This window comes from Rhinoderma darwinii, chromosome 4, assembly GCF_050947455.1.
Source record: "Rhinoderma darwinii isolate aRhiDar2 chromosome 4, aRhiDar2.hap1, whole genome shotgun sequence".
In the NCBI taxonomy this organism is placed as follows: Eukaryota; Metazoa; Chordata; class Amphibia; order Anura; family Rhinodermatidae; genus Rhinoderma; species Rhinoderma darwinii.
In genome coordinates this window covers 45,658,166-45,682,337 of record NC_134690.1, presented here as the reverse complement: position 1 = coordinate 45,682,337, position 24,172 = coordinate 45,658,166, and the positions used below count along the sequence as shown (strand labels likewise).

General features: G+C 45.6%; 1 protein-coding gene across 3 annotated transcripts in view; it reads right to left on the bottom strand.

Annotated features, from left to right (window-relative positions):
• Positions 1-24,172, bottom strand: part of CYRIA (CYFIP related Rac1 interactor A) — a 79,438-nt gene that overhangs the window by 36,782 nt on the left and 18,484 nt on the right. The window lies entirely within an intron of this gene.

The following is a 24,172-nucleotide window of genomic DNA, read 5'->3' as shown; positions in this document are numbered from 1 at the left end:
ACAAGGGGGCACTGCAGGGGGGAAACATACAGGATTCTCTCCCCCTTTTATTGACTGGCTGCATGCCTAGCAAACGCTGGATGTGAGATCAGACTGAGCATCCCCTTTAAATGATCGGACAAGCACAGCTCCTACTGCAGGTTCCCCCTTATACAAGCTGGAGGTGGGGGCTCTGTCTTCAGAGAGACCCTTGTTCAGCCATCACTGCCGGAGAAGGCACAATGTAAATGTTTAGTGAAATCAATACGCTTCTAAGGCTTATAGAAGACTGTGGCTTTGGCTCATAAGAGGTTAAAACCAGGACTTTGTCTATTAGTCCAATATTTCCTAACAGGGCAAACTAAAAGGAGGTGCCCCCAAGCAGACAACCCCAATAAAGACGTGGAAAGGTGAACCTATATCTATTGTCTGCCACCTGTCCCTTCCCAGCTATTGTGAAACTACAACTCTAAAAGTCCTTACACGGCCCGTCCTGGGCTGTGTAAACGCGCGCCGATCAACGAGACAGCTCGTTGATTGGCGCTAGTTTGCGCCTTTCACAAGGAGCCATGTATGGGGATGAGCGCTCATTACTCCGATCGCTAGTCCCCGTACATTATTAGGGCAATGATCAGGAATGAGCAGTCTATGAACGATCGTTTGCCCGATGATTGGCCCGTGTTAAAGGGCCTTTAGGGCTGGTCCACACAACGGAATGGTGGACAGAAAATACATAGCAGGATACAGTAACAAAAAATTGGGTGGTGAGTGAGCAAAGGTCATCCACACGGTGCGTCAAATTTCAGTCCTGAAATTAACCTACGGTGCGTATTTTTCGTTCCGCAGCATGTCAATTCCTGCTGCGAAAAGTGGACTGAATTGCTGCGTTTCTCAGGAGACGTCACCATCTCATAGACTTGGAAAAAAACGCAGCAAAATCCACAATTTTCTGCAGTAAAAAGCGTAGGTAATGGTGTGATTTTTCCGCAGTGGAACGTCGGCCAGTTACGTGTGGACAAGCCCTTACTTTGCGCTGGGGTTGTAGTTTTACCACAGCTGAGAAGACTCGTTGCAGAACAGTGATCGATACTCAAATCAGTTTTATAAATTAATGGAAACCTGCAACATCAGAGCATTTATCGGACACGCTTCTCGCCATTACTATCAAATAAGTCACAGGGACGATCTCCACCTGCTGCGCAGCCAAGTGTGACCTATTGTTTCCTGTTATCAGCCATTAAAGGCTGCGGAGAGGCTAGTGTTCTCCACTAGGATGACTAATCACTACTGTATGTTATATCTCACTATTATTACATTTACGTCTTTACATGTGTTTGTGTGCGCAGCTATACATTTATATGAAGGATTCGCCATGTACATATTAACGCAAATTTCTTAGAAATGACAAAGCTCGGAGGCCAATAAACGGTACATTTTATATCAGTGTCTTGGTAACGGTGAGCTTTCACGTAACAATCACCTCTACCATTCATTGTGATGACAACTGCCCAATGCTGGAAATAATACAATAAGGGTGCAGGCACACGCGGCAGATTGTGTTGGAGAAATTTCTGCGACCGCAGATCAGTTCCATTCATCTGAAGGTTTCTGCAGCAAGTGTTTGGATTTCTGCAAGTTCCATTCAGATGAATACAACCGATTTCCCGTCACAGAAATTTCTGCAACAAAATCTGCCGCGTGTGCCTGCACCCTTAGGCTGGGTTCACACGACCATGCTACGTCCGTAATGTACGGAACGTATTTCGGCCGGAAGACCCGGACCGAACACAGTGCAGGGAGCCGGGCTCCTAGCATCATAGTGATGTACGATGCTAGGAGTCCCTGCCTCGCTGCAGGACAGCTGTCCCGTACTGTAATCATGATTACAGTTCGGGACAGTAGTTCCACGGAGAGGCAGGGACTCCTAGCATTGTACATCACTATGATGCTAGGAGCCTGGCTCCCTGCACTGTGTTCGGTCCGGGTCTTCCGGCCGAAATACGTTCCGTACATTACATGGTCGTGTGAACCCAGCCTTAGGCTATGTTCACACGGAGTATTTTGGGGGAGGAATATCTGCCTCAAAATTCCGTTTGGAACTTTGAGGCAGATATTCCTCTCCCTGCACGCCGATTTTCGCCCGCGGCCATTGAGCGCCGCGGGCATAAAACAGCGAGAAATACGCTTTCTCCTGCCTCCCATTGAAGTCAATGGGAGGTCAGAGGCGGAAGCGCCCGAAGATCGGGCATGTCGCTTCTTTTTCCCGCGAGGCAGTTTTACTGCTCGCGGGAAAAAGACGCCGACGCCTCCCATTGAAATCAATGGGAGGCGTTCTCGGGCCGTTTTTGCAGAGTTTTGCAACGCGGTTTCCGCGTCAAAAGACTCGGCAAAATACCCTGTGTGAACATAGCTTTAGGCTGGGTTCACACACAGTTTTTGCAGGCAGAAAATCTGCCTCAAAATTCCGTTTGGAATTTTGAGGCAGATTTTGCTCCGCCTGCACGTCGATTTGTGGCGTTTTCCGCCTGCGGCCATTGATCGCCGCGGGCAAAAAACGCTGCGAAATACACTTTCTCTGCCTCCCATTGATGTCAATGGGAGGTCAGAGACGTAAACGCCCGAAGATAGGGCATGTCCCTTTATCCAGCAAACCGTTTTTTCCGCTCACGGGAAAAATTGCCTCCGCCTCCATTGAAATCAATGGGAGGCATTTTCGGCCGTTTTTTTGCGCGTTTTCCACGTCAAAAAACTCCATGTGAACTGACCCTTAGGCCGACAGCTATTCCTCCTGACTCCCCCATATACACGCATGCGTGGCCGAGCGTGCATGTGTTTTCAATAGGGATAAAAGAGAAAGCCATTGCCTACTAACTAAGATCGGGCACGTTGAAATTCAACATGGCCAACCAGTCTCCCACCGGTTACCTGCCGTATGGCAGAGGGCTGAGTCAGGACGCTGCCATACAAATTAGATGGTCGGTCGGTTGCTGAAAACCGCTGGCTTGGCCGACATACATCTGAAATGCATGGCCAGATTTATACTTTATCTAGGTCCCCCATCCTAAGCCACCAAATATTAGGGGACTCCCAGCAATAATTATTTCACATATCATTAGCATCACATGCAGGAGGGTGAAATCTAAGAAAGAACCTGGGCATTGGGCAACATGATATAGAAAGATTGTATCAGAGATTTACATTCCTTGAAAATGCATTAAAGTGGGTGTGCAGCTTCGTTGTGCCGTGTTCCCACTACGTCCGGACCAGCAGGTTCTAAACGTCACCAGTCACAAACCATTTGTATCTAGGGGCACTACTGACCAGGTCAACCCATGGATGCTTACCAAACATTTTCTGTGGGACAACTAGAATGAAGCTTCATCTTTACACCACTGGGGTCCAGGAAATACACGAAGATAAGCAATGCAAAATCCCTTCCCGGTCTACAGGCATATTAGAATAGCTACAAGTCAGAAATGGTAAACTGAAGGCACTGTAACATGTCATTCTGAGCTGGTGGCCCCATATTACACCTACAGCAGGAGCTCCTATCAAAGGAAGAATCAGAAGAGACATTGGGGGGGACAAATTATGGCAAGTATTTAATATCAATCATGTGCTGAAAGCGTCACGTAAGCAGTGTCACCATCTGTGCCAGCCTCGGCCAGGACCTATGAAACTAGATGCTGACAAGATCGTGTGGCTCCAACAGGTATAAGCATCCAGCGGCCAAACCCACGGCGAGTCAGGACCCATTTTCTAGTTACCATGAAAATTTGCAGCGGAATCTTAAAAAATAAAAAAAACACAAAAATCGGTCACAGAAATCAGCAAATACTGCCATTTTTCTGCACACATTGCTGCGAAAACGCTGCATTTTTTTCACAGCGGTTTTACCCACAGATTTAGTGTTAAAGAGGCTCTGTCACCACATTATAAGTGTCCTGTCACCTACATAAGGAGATCGGCGCTGTAATGTAGGTGACAGCAGTGCTTTTTATTTAAAAAAACGATCTATTTTCACCACTTTATTAGCAATTTTAGATTTATGCTAATGAGTTGCTTAATGCCCAAGTGGGCGTGTTTTTATTTTAGACCAAGTGGGCGTTGCACAGAGGAGTGTATGATGCTGACCAATCAGTGACCAATCAGCGTCATGCACTCCTTTCCATTCATTTACTCAGCGCATAGGGATCCTGCTAGATCCTTATGTTCTGTCTTATACTAACACATTAACGATACTGAAGTGTTTAGACAGTGAATAGACATTCCACGGGATGTCTATTCACAATCCCTGCACTTCGTTACTCTGTCTGTGGTAGTTACAGCAGAGGAAGCGTAATCTCGCAAGATTACGCTGTAGATGACAGGTTACAACGAGATTACGCTTCCTCTGCTGTAACTACCATAGAAACAGTAACGAAGTGCAGGGATTGTGAATAGACATCCCGTGGAATGTCTATTCACTGTCTAAGATCCTTATGTGCTGTCTTATACTAACACATTAACGATACTGAAGTGTTTAACCCGTTAGTGACCGGCCCATCGTGTTTCTACGTCGGTCACTAACGGGCCTTATTCCGATGCCATAGACTTTTTACGTTGCGGCATCGGAATAAGTAAACAGAGCAGGGAACTGTCAGATCTCCCTGCTCTCAGCTGCTAGAGGCAGCTGAGGGCCGGGGGCGTCCCTGCTCTGCCGTGTGAGATCGATATTAGTATCGATCTCACACGTTTAACCCCTCAGATGCGGTGCTCAATAGCGAGCACCGCATCTGAGTGGTTTTGGAGAGAGGGAGGGAGCTCCCTCTCTCTCCCACCGACACCCGGCGATACGATCGCCGAGTGTCTGTGTCTCTAATGGCAGCCGGGGGTCTAATAAAGGCCCCCAGGCTGCCTGGAGTGAATGCCTGCTAGATCATGCCGCAGGCATGACCTAGCAGATGCCTGTCCGTGTTAAACGGCCAGGCAGTAATACACTGCAATACTAAAGTATTGCAGTGTATTATAATAGCGATCGCAGAATCGCATATTATAGTCCCCTAGCGGGACTAGTAAAAAAGTGAAAAAAAAGTTTAATAAAGTTAATTTAAAAAAAAATTTGCAAAAAAATGAAAAACCCAGCTTTTCCCCTTACAAAATGCTTTACTATTAAAAAAAAACAAAATAAAGTTAAAAAGTTACACATATTTGGTATCGCCGCGTCCGTAACGACCCCGACTATAAATCTATTACATTATTTAACCCGCACGGTGAACGCCGTAAAAAAAATAATAAAAAACTATGGAAAAATTGCTGTTTTCTGTGAATACTGACTTTAAAAAAATGTAATAAAAAGTGATCAAAAAGTCGCATCTACTCCAAAATGGTACCAACAAAAACTACAAGTCGTCCCGCAAAAAAAAAGCCCTCATACAACCGCATCGGCGAAAAAATAAAAACGTTACGGCTCTTCAAATATGGAGACACAAAAACAAATAATTTTGAAAAAAAAGCGTTTTTACTGTGTAAAAGTAATAAAACCTACAAAATCTATACAAATTTAGTATCGTTGCAATCGTAACAACCCGCTGAATAAAGTTAGTGTTATTTATACCACACGGTAAACGGCGTAGATTTAGGACGCAAAAAAAAGTGGCGAAATTTCAGATTTTTTTCTATTCCCCCCCAAAAATAAGTTAATAAAAGTTAATCAATAAATAATATGTACCTAAAAATGTTGCTATTAAAAAGTGCAACTTGTCCCGCAAAAAACAAGATCTTATACAGCTATGTCGACGCAAAAATAAGGTTATAGCTCTTGGAATGCGACGATTGAAAATTGTAAAAAATAGCCTGGTCATTAAGGTCTAAAATAGGCTGGTCATTAAGGGGTTAAAGGATGCCTATGCGCTGCCTAAATGAATGGAGAGGAGTGCATGATGCTGATTGGTCACTGATTAGACCAAGTGGACGTTGTACAGAGGAGTGTAGGACGCTGACCAAAGTAAAAACACGCCCACTTGGGCATTAAGAAACTCATTAGCATAAAGCTAAAATCGCTAATAAAGTGGTAAAAATAGATAGTTGTTTTTTTTAAAATAAAAAGCATTACTGTCACCTACATTACAGCGCTGATCTCCTTATATAGGAGATAGGGCACTTATAATGTGGTGACAGAGTCTCTTTAAACATTGATTATAGCAAAGTATACGAGCGCTGCGTAAACTCTGTACAAACCGCAACAAATCAAATCTATTGCAGAATTGATGCGTCCCAATGAAGTCTGAGCCAAACACGCAGCATCTCCGCACAGATCCCGCAGCATAAATTCACATGCCGCATAATTGAAAGTTGCGCCTCAGAACACTTTCTGCACGACTTCTCTGCGTTTTTGTTCTGGAGCGCGTGACAGATTTGCCAATTCTCAAACACTTTGCTGCTACTGTAAACGCTGTGGCATATCCACACAGAATTCCATTGTGGAAATTTTGCAGCATTTACGCTAAGTGGGAACATGGCCTTAGGATGGGATTGTGCAGAGCAGACAGGCAGCGTCGTCTAGTATTGGTCGTCGGTGAGCAGGTCAGAAGTAGAGTGCACTGCCAAGAAGAACTTTCATAACTAACACACACACACACACACACACACACACACACACACACACACACACACACAACCTCCTTGTATAAACAACAAACCTGATGGACATGGCAAAATGAGTCCTTCAGGGCGAGTATGGGCGTTCCTGCCAGTCTCTGCCTCAAATCATAGTGCCAGACCAACTGTGATGTCTTGCCAATACTGTACTCCGATCTTTTCACCTGGTGCCAGACCATGATCTCTTGGATAAATGACTTTTACACTGCGACGTGTATACATATATGTCCCAGTATTACACCGCAGGGCCAGCATAGAAGAAACTATCAATTATGTCTGGCATTCATCTTGCAATAACACGCTTTCAGGCAAGTAGAAATAGCGAGGATTTGTTCTGCATTATGTCAACCACTGGCAGAACGCACAAGAACAAACGGGAACAGAGGACTTTGCTGATGCCAGACGTATGGAACATGTGTGACTCACAGGGGACAACTTATGTAACTCTTCTACTCCAAAAAGGAATCAACACATTGCAATGACACTGGAGTTTTCATAGCGTCAGCTACACATAGGCTTTACCTTAACATCCCGAATGTGTCTACTCGGTGCCGAAAACAATCAAAATAAATGCTGCTGGAGAACCTACGAGGACCATCCGATCCACAACATCACGTCAAAACCTGTACCCATAGTACTCACAATTCATGTAACCTGAACTCCGCAAACAAAATTACAATTTCCAAGACATACAAATATTAAGTGTCATTATTATTCTTTGGATTATTGACAGGCTATAGTATTCCTGAAGAAAAGAGCACAGTCATCGAACCAACATATTCAGGTGTGGATCTCTATCCAATCTAGTTCTGTACCCTGATCCTTTAATCCCCATTCCCAGCCATCATGTCTTCGGATGTGTCCATGCTAAATTACCAAATAAAATAAAAAAGTAATTGCCACCCTCAACCTTGAAATACCGTGCGGCGGTTGGCAATCCAATATTTGGGGTTGTTCACCTTTTACGTCCAACATTCTCTACTGATTTCATACTATATATCTTTACAGGGGTCGGAGCTTCATTTTTCCTGATTCCAAATCCCTCATATAGTAATAAGGCTACATTATGAGTAGAGATGAGCGAACCGGGACAACCGAACCCGGTTTCGGTCCGAACATCGGGAAAAGTTCGGTTCGCAGCGAATCCGAACTTCACCGGGTTCGGCCGAACACGTTTTGACCGAACCCGGTCAAAAATATTATACAAAATCGGCAGCCACTTGTCTCTATCAATCACTGATAGAAAAAAAAAGAGGCTGCTGATTAAAAATAAAATAAAAAGCATTTCATACGTACCCGGTCGTTGTCTTGGTGACGAGTCCCTCTTCTTCCTCCAGTCCGACCTTCTTTTCTGACGTGGCAGCCTGTGATTGGCTGCAGAGGCCGCGGCAGCCTGTGATTGGCTGCAGAGGCCGCGGCAGCCTGTGATTGGCTGCAGAGGCCGCGGCAGCCTGTGATTGGCTGCAGAGGCCGCGGCAGCCTGTGATTGGGTGCAGAGGCCGCGGCAGCCTGTGATTGGGTGCAGAGGTCACATGGGCTGTAACGTCATCCAGGAATGTCGGGCCGGATGTCGAGAGGGACGCGTCACCAAGGCAACGGCCGGGAGACCGAACTGGAGGAAGCAGAAAGTTCTCGGTAAGTATGAACGTCTTTTTTTTTTACAGGTTACTCTATATTCTGATCGGAATTCACTGTCCAGGGTGCTGAAAAAGTTACTGCCGATCAGTTAACTCTTTCAGCACCCTGGACAGTGACTATTTATTGACGTCGCCTAGCAACGCTGCCGTAATGACGGGTGCACACATGTAGCCACCTGTCATTACGGGGCCTCATGCACACGACCGTAAAAACACCCGTTATTACGGGTCATAATTACGACCCGAAATAGTGGGCCCATAGACTTCTGTTAGCCACGGGTACCTTCCCGTTTTCGCACGGGAAGGTGCCCATGCCGTTAAAAAGATAGAACATGTTCTATTTTTTTTATTTTACGGGCCGTGCTCCTATACTTTATAATGGGAGCACGGCTCGGAAAAACGACCGGCTGCCCGTGGCCGGCCGTGCCCATCTCCTGAAATACTCTGTGCTGCCTTAAACTCTGTGGAGAGGTCAGGATCCTGTTTCTTTTAAATGCTGCTGGGGAACCCACTCGATCCACTATATAAGGCTGCGCTACAGTGCTTGGGAATAAGTGACTGGGGCAGAAGAGGATGGAGGCGCAGCCTTATATAGTGGATCGAGCGGGTTCCCCAGCAGCATTTAAAAGAAACAGGATCCTGACCTGTCCACAGAGTTTAAGGCAGCACAGAGTATTTCAGGAGATGAGCGTGCGGATCTTGTGCGGGGTGGTGACTTGCCAATCATGTGAAGGTGTTATTGAGGAAAGGAGTGGAGGAGAGGTAACAGACTGAGAGCTACGTAATAGTAAGAGCAGAGTTCACAGCAGCACAGAATCTGCACGCTTCTCTCCTGAAATACTCTGTGCTGCTGTGAACTCTGCTCTTACCATTACGTAGCTCTCAGTCTGTTACCTCTCCTCCACTCCTGTCCTCAATAACACCTTCACATGATTGGCAAGTCACCACCCTGCACAAGATCCGCACGCTCATCTCCTGAAATACTCTGTGCTGCTGTGATTGGCTGCAGAGGCCGCCTGTGATTGGCTGCAGAGGTCGCCTGTGATTGGCTGCAGAGGCCGCCTGTGATTGGCTGCAGAGGCCGCCTGTGATTGGCTGCAGAGGCCGCGGCAGCCTGTGATTGGCTGCAGAGGCGGTCACGTGACGTGTGTGACCGCCACTACAGCCTGTGATTGGCTGCAGCGGCGACATGGATGAAACGTCATCGCTGGAGGCCGGACAGGAGGAATGCAAGTATGAACGTATTTATTTATTACATTAAAATTGTATTTTCCGCGCGCCGAGCATGGTACTGTCAAGGTTGCTGAAAGAGTTAGAGCAGCCCATTAACTCTTTCAGCACCCTGGACAGTACCATGCTCGGCGCACGGAAATTACAGGTTCGGTCAGAACTAGTTCGGTCCGAATCGAACTTTTTCGTGAAATTCGGCGAACTAGCCGAACCGAACTTTTCATAAGTTCGCTCATCTCTAATTATGAGATTCTAGCTGCCCTCAACCACAACAGAGGGGGCTTAAAGAGGCTCTGTCACCAGATTATAAGTGCCCTCTCTCCTACATAATCTGATCGGCGCTGTAATGTAGATAACAGTGGTTTTTATTTTGAAAAAGCGATAATTTTTTAGCAAGTTATGAGCAATTTTAGATTTATGCTAATTACTTTGTTAATGACCAACTGGGCGTGTTTTTACTTTTTACCAACTGGGTGTTGTACAGGAGTGTATGAGGCTGACCAATCAGTGATCAATCAGTGACATACACTTCTCATTGTTCCAGCCCAGCTTCTTTCACTGCACAATCACAGTGTTCTGTGGATCATGGGGAGGAAAATAAAAAAAACTATCATACTTACCCCCTCCCCCTTTTCTGCGCATAGTCCAGCCTCCTGGGATGACGTTGCAGCTTGTGACTGGCTGCAGTGGTCACATGGGATGCAACGTCATCCCTGGAGGCCGGACTGCAGTTGTGTTTTTTTCCCCCGAGTTGTGATTTTTGTGGTGGATTCACTGCGACTCCGCTGAAAAAGTCACAACACTTGTCTTTCGGTTGCAGGTTTTGCATCTCAATTGAATTCAATGGGGAAAACAGAAAATCAATGAAAACGCAGCATAAATTGACATGCTGTGGATTTAAATTCTGCACCGGAGGTTAATTTATTAACGTTTAAATCTCATCCACTTTGCTGCTACTGTAAATGCTGCGGAATTTCCGCACAGAATTCTGCAGCGTTTACGCTATGTGGGAACCCGGCCTAGGACTTCACTTAGTGAAAAATGTATAAAAGGGAAAGTACATGTAAAAGTAAGTTTGCAATATCAATGCATTACATATATTTTCAGTGCAGAGATAACTTGGACAAACTGTAGAGTCCGTGCACACTCCCCGACATCACCTGACCCAAGGATAACCAGCTTGTATTCACGCATGATGAAGGCACAACCCCCCACCTCCCCTTTGATGGGCCCATGCTCTACTTTGGATCCACGTAGCCTCCCGCTTGTCTTCCTTGGCTCAAAACACACAGCCCAAGAGCAAAAAGGACAAGCAGGACAAAAAGTGCCCAGTCCCATCCAGGGGGGAGGACAGTGGGTTGGTGTCTGCACCATTCAGGACTGCGAGCTGGTTATCCCTGGGTCAGGTGATGTCGGAGAGTGTACACTGACTTTACAGTTTGTCCAAGGAATTTGTGTTGAAAAATATGACCCCACATTAGAAGACTCTTACAGTATACATAGGACTGCAAGGAACTAGGGAGACAGAGCGACAGGAGCATCACCTGGTGCGGCTCTGCTGCCTGCCCACAACGCACCAACAGATCAGAAAAAAGTTAAAATTTAGTATTAGATTGTTGTCGCAGTCATTTTTATGTAATAGGTTTTGTCGGGGGAACCCCTTTAACGTTTAATTGTGTCCATGCATGGGGATTCGGAGTGCTGTCCATTGTACAGATACAATCTGCACAGATGCCATAATGTAAGACTTAAAGGGGTTGTCCGAGATTATTTTTTTTAAGTAGATTTAGAAATACATTACACATATTAAAAATTGCATAATATACTTACCCGTGCAATCTTGCTTCTGTTCTCCGCTCTGGCTGCTTTTTCCTTCTGGTCACATGAGCTCTGACGTCACCTTTTCAGCCGCCTCCACTGTCGTGTTGTATCCCGATCACATGGTCTCGCACCAGAGAGACCTCGGATGGTATACGACATGTCACTTGTCACGTGGTGTAGATCGGCATCTTCTGCTTCACATGCAGTAACGCGCATGCGCGGTCACTGCTGTTCTCGCGGTACCTGCTGTCCTCGAGATAACAGCAGGGGCCGCGCATGTGTGTTACAACAGAACAAGCCGATATACACCACGTCACATGTGACGTGTCGTGTACCCGGCAAGAATTTAAGATCAACAAAGCGGCAGAGCCGGAGCAGAGAGAGACGTCAACAATCAAGTTCCCGACGGCAGGATCTGGAAACGGGGCCACTTTGGAAAACGTAAGTATATCACAAATGTATTTATTTTTAGAACTTAAATGATATAATGGTGTTATTTAAAATATTATGTTATCTCGGACAACCCCTTTAAGCTGGTTGGTGGGTGGTATTTGTTTCTGTGCAGGTTTAACAACTCCGCCCTCTTCTGTACAGGTCCTACAGGCTTCAATAGTCCATTAAATTGCAACACGTCACTTTACCCCTCTCTGAACTAAAATAAAGGCTATTCATTTCATTCAAATGAAGACTGTCAAGTAACTTAATCATCCCATAGTCCGCAGGCCCGCTGCAGGGCGACTCTGTAACCGGACCCTGGAGTCCAGCACAATGATAAACGATCCGCTCAGAGGCTCTGTGCAGAGCTGTTCTATTGTCTGTGTAACCAGATACATAGAGACTTGTACACAGGAAATCATCATATATCCTTTTGATTGTTTGAGCGAAACTCGCCAGCTTAAAGGGCAAGTAGCACCTCACAAACGCAGGGGGTAAATTCTCACAGCAGATCTTTCTAGTGGTTTAGGAGGTTAAAGCGCACGCCAGCTCTTACATGCTCAGTAAGAATATACACGTTTGCAGGTTATTTTGAGCGGCTTTACGTCTGTGTATAGTCAGAGTACCCCTTTATATAGAATAAGAAACCGCATAACCACTGCTGACAGTAGTAATGGTCCTGAGATAAAGCAAAAAAAGGTAGGCCGTAGGTTGGAATCTGAACATCCACATGGAGGATGCATGTTACACCGGAGCTTGTATGGGCTTCCTCTGGGTACTCCGCTTTCTGTATATGTCCGAGAAAGGGAAGGTATTGTGGCTAATCCTCGCTCTTGCCCAAGTTGAACAAGCCCAATTTCTCTAGTCTTTCGTTGTAAGTGACACCTCCAGTGTGGGGCAGCAGTAATATGGCAGCCACGAGTCGTATGGTGCACAATTTAGCAGTTGTCGTGCCCCAAAGAAGTGTATAACCTATTTACTATACCCACTTACAAGGACTACAGGAATGGTTTTAACCGTTCAGCTTCTCTTCGTCTAAGCAGCACCTATATGCAAAACACACCGCAATGAAACCTTATATGCACTCATTTACCGACCACAAAATGCAAGACCTATCACAGGTACATGACTGTGCAATAAAGACACTAAGCCTAGAGATTAACCCCTTCCCTCCGCAGCCATTTTTCAGATTTTCACTTTTGTTTTTTTTCTCCCCACCTTCCAAAAGCCATAACTTTTTATTTTCTATCAATATTGCCGTATGAGGAATTGTTTTTTGCGGGACGAGTGTAGATTTTCACAGCACCGTGTTTTGTACCATATAATGTAGTGGAATACGAGAAAAAAATATATATGTGGGGTGGAATAGAAAAAAAAAAAACAGCGATTCCTCAACTTTTTGGGTGGTTTTGTTTTTACGGCGTTCACCGTGCGGACTAAATAATGATATATTGTAATAGTTCAGACTTTTACGGACGCGGCGATACCTTTTTAATTTTTTTTACATTGTGCTTGAGGGAAAATGGGAAAAATTATTTTTTTTTGAGCTTTTACATTTTTTTATCTGTTAAAAAACAAACTTTATTTTACTGTTTTCTACTTGACCCCTTGGGGGACTTTAACCAGCAATCGTTACATCGCTTGCACAATATACTGCAATACTAATGTATTGCAGTATATAGTGATTCTGACAGTCTCCTATGAAGCCCTTCATAGGAAAACAAATATGGCGGACCTGGGGGACTTCATCAGGCCCCCAGGCTAGGGGGGGGTCACCCCCCCTGTTTTTAGTCATTTAAATGCCAATCACTATTGAACGCGGCATTTAATGGGTTAAAAAAATTGGGATCGCGCTCGAACGGGATCCCGCTCGTTACCCGGAAGTGTCAGCTGTAACACTATGGAGCGGGCTCAGCCCCTGGGACCGCTTCATATTCCCCCACCCGGCGTGCGCCATATATATACGGCAGATGTCGGGAAAAAGTTAATCAGGGGGGGTGAGTCTTATTGATCAGTATTCAAGAGTCTCCCTGCAAATTCATTTATTTCAAGAGTTGTAGAAAATGTGGGTCCATATTTTCTTGGTCCCCCTTCATGTTTGCGCCCAAGCACACTGCATGTTTGTATAGGTCAGTAACATGGCTCTCATAGTCTCCACATGCCTGTCATTTTATTCTGAGCCTCCATCGCATGCTGCATCATGGATTTATTCTTCCCTGAAAGCACAGTTTCCTCGTGGAGGCAAATAACATTCAATACGGGCTGGTAGGGTCTCGGTGTGCTGACGTAGATTGCTACTAAGGCTGGGTTCACACGTGGTGGAATTTCACTTAAATTCCGCTGCGGACACTCCGCAGCGTTAATCCGCAGCGGAGCCGTTTGTCCATTGACTTACACTTTAATTTAGCAGTGTTCGTTTAGACGAGGCGTAAAATTCCGCTGCGGAGCATAGGCTGCGGAGCGGAATTTGGTGTCCGCAGCATGCTCTGTCTGTTGCGGAGCAGTGGCGGACTCATGGCGGAATTTCTCCATTGACTTCAATGGAGATTCTAAGTTCCGCAATGAAGTCCGCAGCTGTCATGCACATGTTATGTGTGCTGCGGATCCGTCTTGCTTTTTTAACTTGACATTTCTTCATTCTGGCTGGACCTATGTATTTCTAGGTCTACAGCCAGACTGAGGAAGTCAATGGGGCTCCCGTAATGACGGGAGCGTTGCTAGGAGACGTCTGTAAATAGTCACTGTCCAGGGTGCTGAAAGAGTTAAGCGATCGGCAGTAACTGTTTCTGCACCCGGGACAGTGACTACCGATCCCAATATACATGTATCTGTAAAAAAAAATGAAGTTCATACTTACCGAGAACTCCCTGCTTCTGTCTCCAGTCCGGCCTCCCAGGATGACGTTTCAGTCTAAGTGACGGCTGCAGCCAATCACAGGCTAATAACAGGCTGCAGCGGTCACATGGACTGCCGCGTCATCCAGGGAGATCGGGCTGGATGCCGAAGGAGGGACGCGTCACCAAGACAACGGGCGGTAAGTATGAATTTCTTTGACTTTCACAAGGGAAAGTGCTGTCCCTTCTCTCTATCCTGCACTGATAGGGAGAAGGGAAGTACTTTTACCGCAGTCCGCAGCAGCTAGTCCGCATCAATTTACTGCACATTTTGTGCAGATCCGCAGCAGAATCTGCAACGCAGATTCTGTGCGGCATTGATGCGGACAGTTGCGGAGGAAATCCGCCACGTGTGGTCATGCCCTAAGGCTGTGGACCAGGCAAGCAAAGAGACAGTTATTAGATAAAAGGGACTGTGCTGTGTCTTTGCAAACTTATTGTTTGACATGCATTGCAGGCAGGATATGTTCGCTTTAGTCCATTTCCTAAATAATGTATATTATACGTTAGACCAGGAGTCACAAGTACGCGTCCCGCAGGCGGCCCCTGGAGCAGTCATCTGCGGCCCACGGGACACAGAGCCACTAGTACAGGCTCTGCTCTGGGACTCTGTGGAATTCCCTGACATCGCTGTCCACATATGGACAGCAATGTCTGGGGCTTCCCCAGAGCCGGAGTCCAGGGCAGAGCGCTAGTATCGGCTCTGCTTCGGCACTCTGTGGAATTCCCTGACATCGCTGACATCCCTGACAGTCCCAAGCAGAGCGCTAGTACAGGCTCTACTCCGGGGAATCCCCGGACATCGCTGTCCTCATATTGACAGCAATGTCTGGGGCTTCCCCAGAGCCCGAGTCCCGTCCAGAGCGCTAGTATCGGCTCTGCTCCGGGACTCTGTGGAATTCCCGGACATCGCTGTCCATACAGCGACAGTGTTGTCAGGGGCTTCCCCAGAGCAGGAGTCCCGGTGTTGTCAGGAGCACAGTTGGAGTCCCAGGAAGAGCCTACTAGTGCTCTGCCCAGGACTCCAGCTCTGGGGTTGCCCCGATATCACATTCCCGTCCAGGAGAATCCCCTGATGTCACAGCGTATGGACAGTGACGTCAGGGGCTCCAACAGCAGAGGAATCCCCGGCCAAAGCGTCGGCAACGCTCTGGCTGGGGATTCTACTCCTAAAGGGAGCACCAGTGGCATCATCTACAGAGGGCACCGTGGCATCTACAGAGGGCACTGTGGCATCTACAGAGGGCACTGTGGCATCATCTACAGAGGGGCTGCCCAATCTTGACATGTGTCTGCCAAACGCTGCCAACTGAGCCGCCGGACTGCATTTAGCGACACTTAAACTGGAAAACTGGATTGTTGAAATAAGCACGTGGAGAAATATCTCTAATAATACCGCTAGGTTTAAAAATGTTAGTAATGTAGTATTAGTATTATATTAATATAGTGTTATAGTAGTTCAAATAACTAACGGATTAAAAATAAATTTGTATTGTATCAAATTTGAAAGTAATGCGGCCCGTCAACTTCCCATTTTTTCTATATGTGGCCCACTTACCCGGTCGAGTTTGAGACCCCTGCGTTAGACCCTGTTCACATAATGCTTTTATCCTATGTTTAGCGTGTACACTAGGAAAGCTCCCAACACACATGCTAAAATGTGTCTAGGGCTCCACTAACCCAACAGAAGCCAACATAGTATGCTGCATATTAGAAGGGCTCGTTCACACGTAACGGAATTGCCGCATTTTTTTCCGGACAGCATTTTGGCCGGAAAAAACACAGCAGAATACAGTAGCAGCACAGTGGAGGAGATTTAACAAATCTCATCCACACGCAGTGTTAGATTTCTGAGACAAAATTGACCTGTGGTACGTAATTTCGGACCGCAGCATGTCAATTCTTGCTGCGGAAAGCGTGCAGAATTGCTGCTTTTTCAGAGGAGATGTCTCCACCTCCTAACATTGGGAAAAACGCAGCAATTTCCGTACAATTATCTGCCGTAAAAAACACAAGAAATGGTGCGTTTTTGCTGCAGCGGAAAGTCTTTGACTTTCAATGGAATTGCTGCAAAAATTTTCTGCAGCAATTCCGTTGTGTGTGGACAAGCCCTAAGGGTTTTTTTTGTTTTTTTTCTTACATGTGAGCCTATGGGTGAGGTCTCATTATATGGCATATGTCCAAGGCATCCGTTAAAAGTATACATGATCTTTTCAATAACTTTTCATGATGTATACGTTAAAACAGATGCCATAATATTCTAAGTGTGACTGGTGCCACTGTTCAACATTTGTCACCCACAGACACTTTTTTGGCATCCATTTCACGTATAAGTCATAAAAAGCTATTGGAAAGATCATGACATACATTTAACAAATGATGTATTAAATAGTAAAACAATTGGGGATAGTGGTGGACAGTAGACTAAACTTTAACAAAACAGTACCAGGCAGCTGCTGTCAAAGCACATAAAATCACGTAATGCATTAAGAGTTATATATGCTCATGACAATATAGTTTTGCCTCTTTACAAAATCACTAGTCAGACCACACATGGAATACTGGGCAGATTTTGAAGATGTGCTAAATTTCATAGTGGCGGATACTGCATGATAAAGTTGTCTCATCTTGCATCTCTTCCTTATAGCAACTTTTTTGGCTGGCTTAGTTTTTGTTTGGCACACTTAATAGGCCCTTGAAGTTGCATGGCTTTAAGACAGACGGTGTTCACGTTCGTGTGCTGTCCGAGTGTAGAACAGAGAACACCGACTGAACTGACATCAAAGTCAATGAGCCAATTCACGTCTAAATTGTTGCATTGACCAATGGTCTGTGCAGTGAACATTGCAGCTTGCACTCCTCTCTCCATCCCTTGCGGCGACAGTCCGGTTAGACGTTCACATCTGCGCTAGAGCTCCGTTCTGTCTGAGCTTTCTGTCGGAACGGAGCCCTGACTGACACAAACGGAAACCATAAGTTTCCGTTTCCATCAACATTGATTTAAATGGTGACGATCCGGTGCCAATGGTTTTGGTTTGTCTCCATTGTGCAAGGGTTCCGTCGTTTTGCCGGTATCAATAGCGAAGTCGACTACGGTATTCAGAACCCTTACACAACGGTGACAAACACAAACCATTTGCACCGGATCAGTCACCATTGAAATCAATGGTGATGAAAACGGAAACCTATGGTTTTAGTTTGGATTCCGATCATGGGTTCCCCTGACGGAAAGCTCCGGCAGTACCCATGAACGGTGCCCTGACGCAGATGTGAAGGAAGCATTAATGATCTTATCCACCCAACTTGCAGCAGTTGTTTTCTGTGGGAGGGAGTTCTTTTCAGAGCTGTAATGCCTTGTAACATGTGGTGTCGCTTTTATTGTATGGGCAGGAAGACTCGTAGTTTATTTTCTCCACAGTCAAGGTGCTGGCTTGTCAATAACTTAAGAGGGACAATTATAATACATATATATAGCGCCACTTTCACACTGGTTAACACACCAGTGCAGAGAAGGTAAACCACATACAACTACACTCACAGCTTCATTCTAGAAATGGTTTTTCTCATAGGTTTGTGCACAGTTGGAGGTGTAAAAAATTAAAAAAATAAAAAGAGCAAGAATATTTCCACTGCTTAAAATGAAAAATGCTATGACACCAAATATATTCTGTAGCAATGACCTAACGCATTGCACTTTATGGTCGATTTTCCCCAATTCCACACTAAATATGCATGCTCCGTAAAGCCTGACAATTTGGTTAATAAGGACATGCTGCCCAACAACCACAGTGCATCCTGGTTGCCAAGCAGCACGTCAATAGCAACTAGTTTCTCAGACTACTGGGACCGGCATGATCTTTCTCCATCTCTTGCTGTTGCATTAACCATATTGCAGAAATTTAGGTGGAGAACTTCTAAAAAGGTGCACAAGTAGGACAATCAGTCTAATATTAATAGAACTAAAACATTAAAGTCCCTCGAGTGTTCCGCTGCACTGTAGATCTGGATGTACAAGCTGTTCTGTATAAATGGGATACGCCGATAGTGATTCATTGAATAATCCCATATCAAGGCTTTATATTTCCGATGACATGGTGCACCATCACGGACACAAAAAATTAAAAACACAGATCAGACCTGAGGCAGATAATTGAGAAAATTAGAAAGAATTGGACAATGGCAGAAAAAAAAAAAAAAAAAGGAAGTCTGCTCATATTCAGGATATTTGAATCTCATATAATGGAGTAATGGGGTCATGATCTACATTGAAGGATTCTTCCACCACAAAAAGAAGACGTTTTGAAGACAAAGGCGACGCCTGAAAAGGCTTCCTAGCCCATTTACATTCTCCACGTATGTCTGGCACTAAAAGTCTCCAACATAACAGAGGATTCTCACTACTACGTTCTGTGGCTCGATGCTCTGGAAAGTGCCATATGCAAGGTGAAATATTGCTGCGACAGACAGAACCGGACCATGTAGGAGGCAATCCGTCAATAGCTCTAACATTATGGGAGGTTTTTATTTCTCTCATAGAAAAGGAAGGCCCTCAGGTTGTGCTGGCAGCACCATCAGCATTTGGGGGAAGATCTGAAAACTGGGTAAAGGGCTGATCAGTTCAATTTATACGAGCCATGGATTATACAGAAGCTCGTTCCCGATCATTGCACCAGTGTAAACAGGGCAACGTTCAGCCGATGGATCGATTGTATGAACGATTGTTTCTCCCCATACAGGTTACATGTAAAGGGCCTCTAAACGAGCGCCCAGTAATTATTGGTGTTTAATATGGGCACATATCTGCCCATGTGAACCCAGCTTTAAACCCGCCATCCAACATGCCCAATCCTTCGTTCCCCTGAAGGCTGCTCTCATATAGACTACTAGCTTTTATACCCGGCGTTGCTCGGGAGGTTGACTTACGATATGGAGAGAGTAACAGCTCACTATTTAAATACCTCTCGATATGAATTTAATTGCTAGAGAGTGTAAATAATGTTATTGGAAGCATAAAAGAAATGAAATGAAGCAATATATTCATTACAGATTTACACCTCATGCACACGAACGTAAAAACGCCCGTAATTAGGGGCCCATAGACTTCTATTGGCCATGGGTACCTTCCGGTTTGCTTACGGGATGGTGCCCGGGACGTTGAAAAATATAGAACATGTCCTATTTCAGGCTGTAATTACGGCACGGGCAGCCCATAGAAGGCTTCATGCCCACTTCAGTCTTTTTCTTCAGGGTGCTAGCTGTTTTTCAGACGGCTAGCACCCTGACCCATTCATTTCAATGGGGCCATGCACACTTCAGTTTTTTTTTTGACGGTCCCATTGCTCCGTTCCGACAAAAGTAGAGCATGTCCTAGTTTGGTCCGAGATTCCGTGACCGTGAGGCCCATGCAAGTCAATGGGGCCGTTAAAAAAAAAAAAACCTAAAAGGCACACGGAAAGCATCCGTGTGCCGCCCGTGTGTGAAGAAGCCGTTGCCTAGCAACGGCCGGGCGGGCAGAGGTACACATACAAACAGATACTGCACTAATCGGCAGCCCCTTCTCTCTGTCAGAACTGATAGAGAGAAGAGGCTGCTGATCAGTGCTGGACCGCAGCGATATTAAGAAAAATAAGTTCATATGTACCCCGGCCGTTGTCTTGGTGACGCGACCCTCTTCTGACATCCAGTCCGACCTCCCTGGATGACACGGCAGTCCATGTGACCGCTGCAGCGGTCACATGGTCTGAAACGTCATCTCAGGAGGCCGGACTTGGGGAAGAAGTAGGCAAGCAGGGAGTTCTGGGTAAGTAGTAACTTTTTTTTTTTGTTGCAGGTTTTTTTTAATGAACCATTAATCTACATTGTGAGCGCCATACATGGTATTCCCTGCACAGCGGTAGTCCCTGTCCAGGATGCCCAAAGAGTTAAGGGGCTGCACTGATCGCCAGTAACTTTCAGCACCCCGGACAGCGAGTACCGCTGGACAGGGAATAGCATGTGCGGCGCTCACAATATCGTCTACATAGTGTGAACGGGTTTCAGTTTCCTCTCGGAAACACCGGAGTGTACACAGGGAAGCACACGGTTCCAATCACGAACACATGGATCCGTGAAAAACAGCCGTGAAAACGGCGATTGAAGTGTGCATGAGGCCTTATATGGGGCTCCGGTAATTACGGGTGGCTACATGTGTGCACCCGTAATTACAGGAGCGTTGCTAGGCGACGTCAGGGGATAGTCACTGTCCAGGGTGCTGGAAGAGTTAACTGATCGGCAGTAACTCTTTCCGCACCAGGGACAGTGACTACCGCTGGAGTTAAAAGTGTTAAAAGTTAACTTACCCAGAACTCCTGCTTCTTCCTCCAGTCCGGCCTCCCGGGATGACATTTCATCCCATGTGACCGCTGCAGCCAATCACAGGCTGCAGCGGTCACATGAACTGCTTTTAAACCAATGAAAAATCAGGCTTCGAACAAAACTTTCCAAAATATATATTAGATTGGAAAAACAAATCCATAAACATAAATGCTCAGAACGAGAGCATGCATATTTATTGCCATAGGAAGAGGGGATGAGCGGCTACAAGACTAATCTGGCAATGCTCATCTGCTCAAATCAGATGGTTCAAACCAAACACGCTAAATTTTTGCTTCCCGCAAAGGAAGAAATTGGCTGCAATATGAGCAAGGGGAATATAAGGGGAAATAGGTAAAAACTTGAAGTCCATGGGAAAGAGTAAGAAACCAGATTCCATTTCTCATTTTTCAGTCCTTTTCAAAATGTAAGAACCAATCTGATTGGTTGCTCCTACCTTCCTTTGCTCCGGTTTTGATCGAACTTCCACAATGAGTTGTTTTTTTTATCATATTGCTTTTAATATAATATTTTAAAAAATATCTACAGGGGGCACTGCGGCATTATCTACAGGGGGCACTGCGGCATTATCTACAGGGGGCACTGCGGCATTATCTACAGGGGGCACTGCGGCATTATCTACAGGGGGCACTGCGGCATTATCTACAGGGGGCACTGCGGCATTATCTACAGGGGGCACTGCGGCATTATCTACAGGGGGCACTGCGGCATTATCTACAGGGGGCACTGCGGCATTATCTACAGGGGGCACTGCGGCATTACCTACAGGGGGAAGTGTTTCATTATCCACACATAAAATTCATCAGTTTTAAAAATAAAAAAATAAAAAAACAGAAAACACGGAACGGATGCAAAATGGCCGTCAAAAAAGGACCTAACAGCCGACACCCGAACCATGTTGTGTGAATCCCTGCATGGTGTGGGGTGGGTAAGAGATGCAGGGTGGTATTGGGTAGTTGTAAAGGCACCAAAAACTATCTAATCCCTGAAGTTATGGCTAGTGTCTGGCATCTTTTCAGGCCCCCATGGCTGCTTTGAAGAGCTGATCTGAGGTCAGTGGACAACAGCTTCCTTCTGGGCTCTCTCTTGGCGCCGGCCTTGGCGTGACATTACAATGCGTGTGTCAGACTTCAGTGTAGCGCCAAGGCCGGAGAAGGAGAGCCCTGACATAGAACACAACAAGTATCTAATTATCATGTATCCAATCACAAACCATCCACCACTCTTAGGGCCGCTTCACATCAGCATTCGCTTTCCGTTCAGGGGTTCCGTCTGAGGTTTCCATTGTGGAAACCTGCCGACACGGTGACAAACGGAAACCTTAGCTTCTGTTTGCATCACCATCGATATCAATGGTGACGGAAACATTGCTAATGGTTTTCGTTTGTCACCGTTCCGGCAAGTTTGTTTTTTTGACTGTATAGCGCAGTCGACTGCGCAATTGATTCAGTCACAACGGAAACCCGCTGGAATTGGGACAAACGAAAACCATTAGCAACGTTTACGTCACCATTGATGCAAAAGGAAGCTAAGGTTTCCGTTCGACCTTCCGTTGAGGGGTTCACCCGACCGAAACCTCCGAAGGAACCCCGAAACGGAAAGCCAACGCTGATGTGAACAGGCCCTTAGTCAACACTTGAGTTGTATAATCCGTTACTCTGATCGGTTTTTAAATCAGAGTAAGGCTATGTTCACACGGGGTATTTTGCCGAGTTTTTTGACGCGGAAACCGCGTCGCAAAACTCGGCAGAAACGGCCCGAGAACGCCTCCCATTGATTTCAATGGGAGGCGTCGGCGTCTTTTTCCCGCGAGCAGTAAAACTGCCTCGCGGGAAAAAGAAGCGACATGCCCTATCTTCGGGCGCTTCCGCCTCCGACCTCCCATTGACTTCAATGGGAGGCAGGAGAAAGCGTATATCTCGCTGTTTTATGCCCGCGGCGCTCAATGGCCGCGGGCGAAAAACGGCGCGATAATTGCCGCGAAAATCGGCGTGCAGGGAGAGGAATATCTGCCTCAAAGTTCCAAACGGAATTTTCAGGCAGATATTCCTCCCCCAAAATACTCCGTGTGAACATAGCCTTAGGATAAAAATGGATCAGTTAAAAATCCCATTAAAAACAAAACAAATACAAATGGTTTATAATCAGTTTGCATCCATTTAGCATTGAGACAAATGATAAAAATAACCCATCCGTTAGCCAGCCGTTTTGAACGGAGAAAAAGTTGTGCGCTTTGCACTTTTAGCTCTGTCAAAAAAACGGATAACTAAACATAATGGCTGCAATTAAAAACCACATTGATTTAATTGGGATTTTTAACGGATCCGCTTTCATCCTTATTCTGATCTAAAACCGGATCAGGGTAACGGATTATACAGCGCAAGTGTGAACTTATATCTAAACTAGTCATGAAATCCTCAACCGCTACAACACCAGTAAACACCCTGCAAACATGTGCTAAACTAATAGCCAGATTGGTCAGTTTTCAGTGTCCGATCCCTTCAGAACTAGTGCACAGATGTCAGACCGGTGAATAACGCGACTGTTCAGACACCACCTTGACTTATTACTGTTGCAGATCTGGAGGCGAATCTGAAATTGACACAGACGAGCCCCATGTACACCTGGTGAACGAGAGATCGACACAAAGGGATGATGACAGAAGACGGGGCGACGCACACCATTACTCGACCTTTCCTTTGTCAGGACTCAGTATTACCTTGAAGTCGTGTCTTCAAAGACAAAAAGAACCAATATCCTGTGTGAAGTGTAAGCAAAAAGACCAAAATAAAAAGTGGGGTAAGGTGGTAAGCCAGTTTTTGTTGTTCTGAGGTTACTATACTACATACAACTCCTAGTGTGGCCTGGGACAAAAGGGTTTCACCGGTTTTATGTAAATAAATCTCTCATTACATGCTCTGCAACTTTCTGTCCCCATTAACGGCCAGTGAACAGGAACAATCTAAAGTCATGTTCACACAGCATATGTACAGACTGAAAAATACAATGAGGTGTCAATGGGAAATGAGAAAAACAGGCTTAAAGAGGCTCTGTCACCACATTATAAGTGCCCTATCTCCTACATAAGGAGATCAGCGCTGTAATGTAGGTGACAGTAATGCTTTTTATTTAAATAAACTATTTTTACCACTTTAAAAGCGTTTT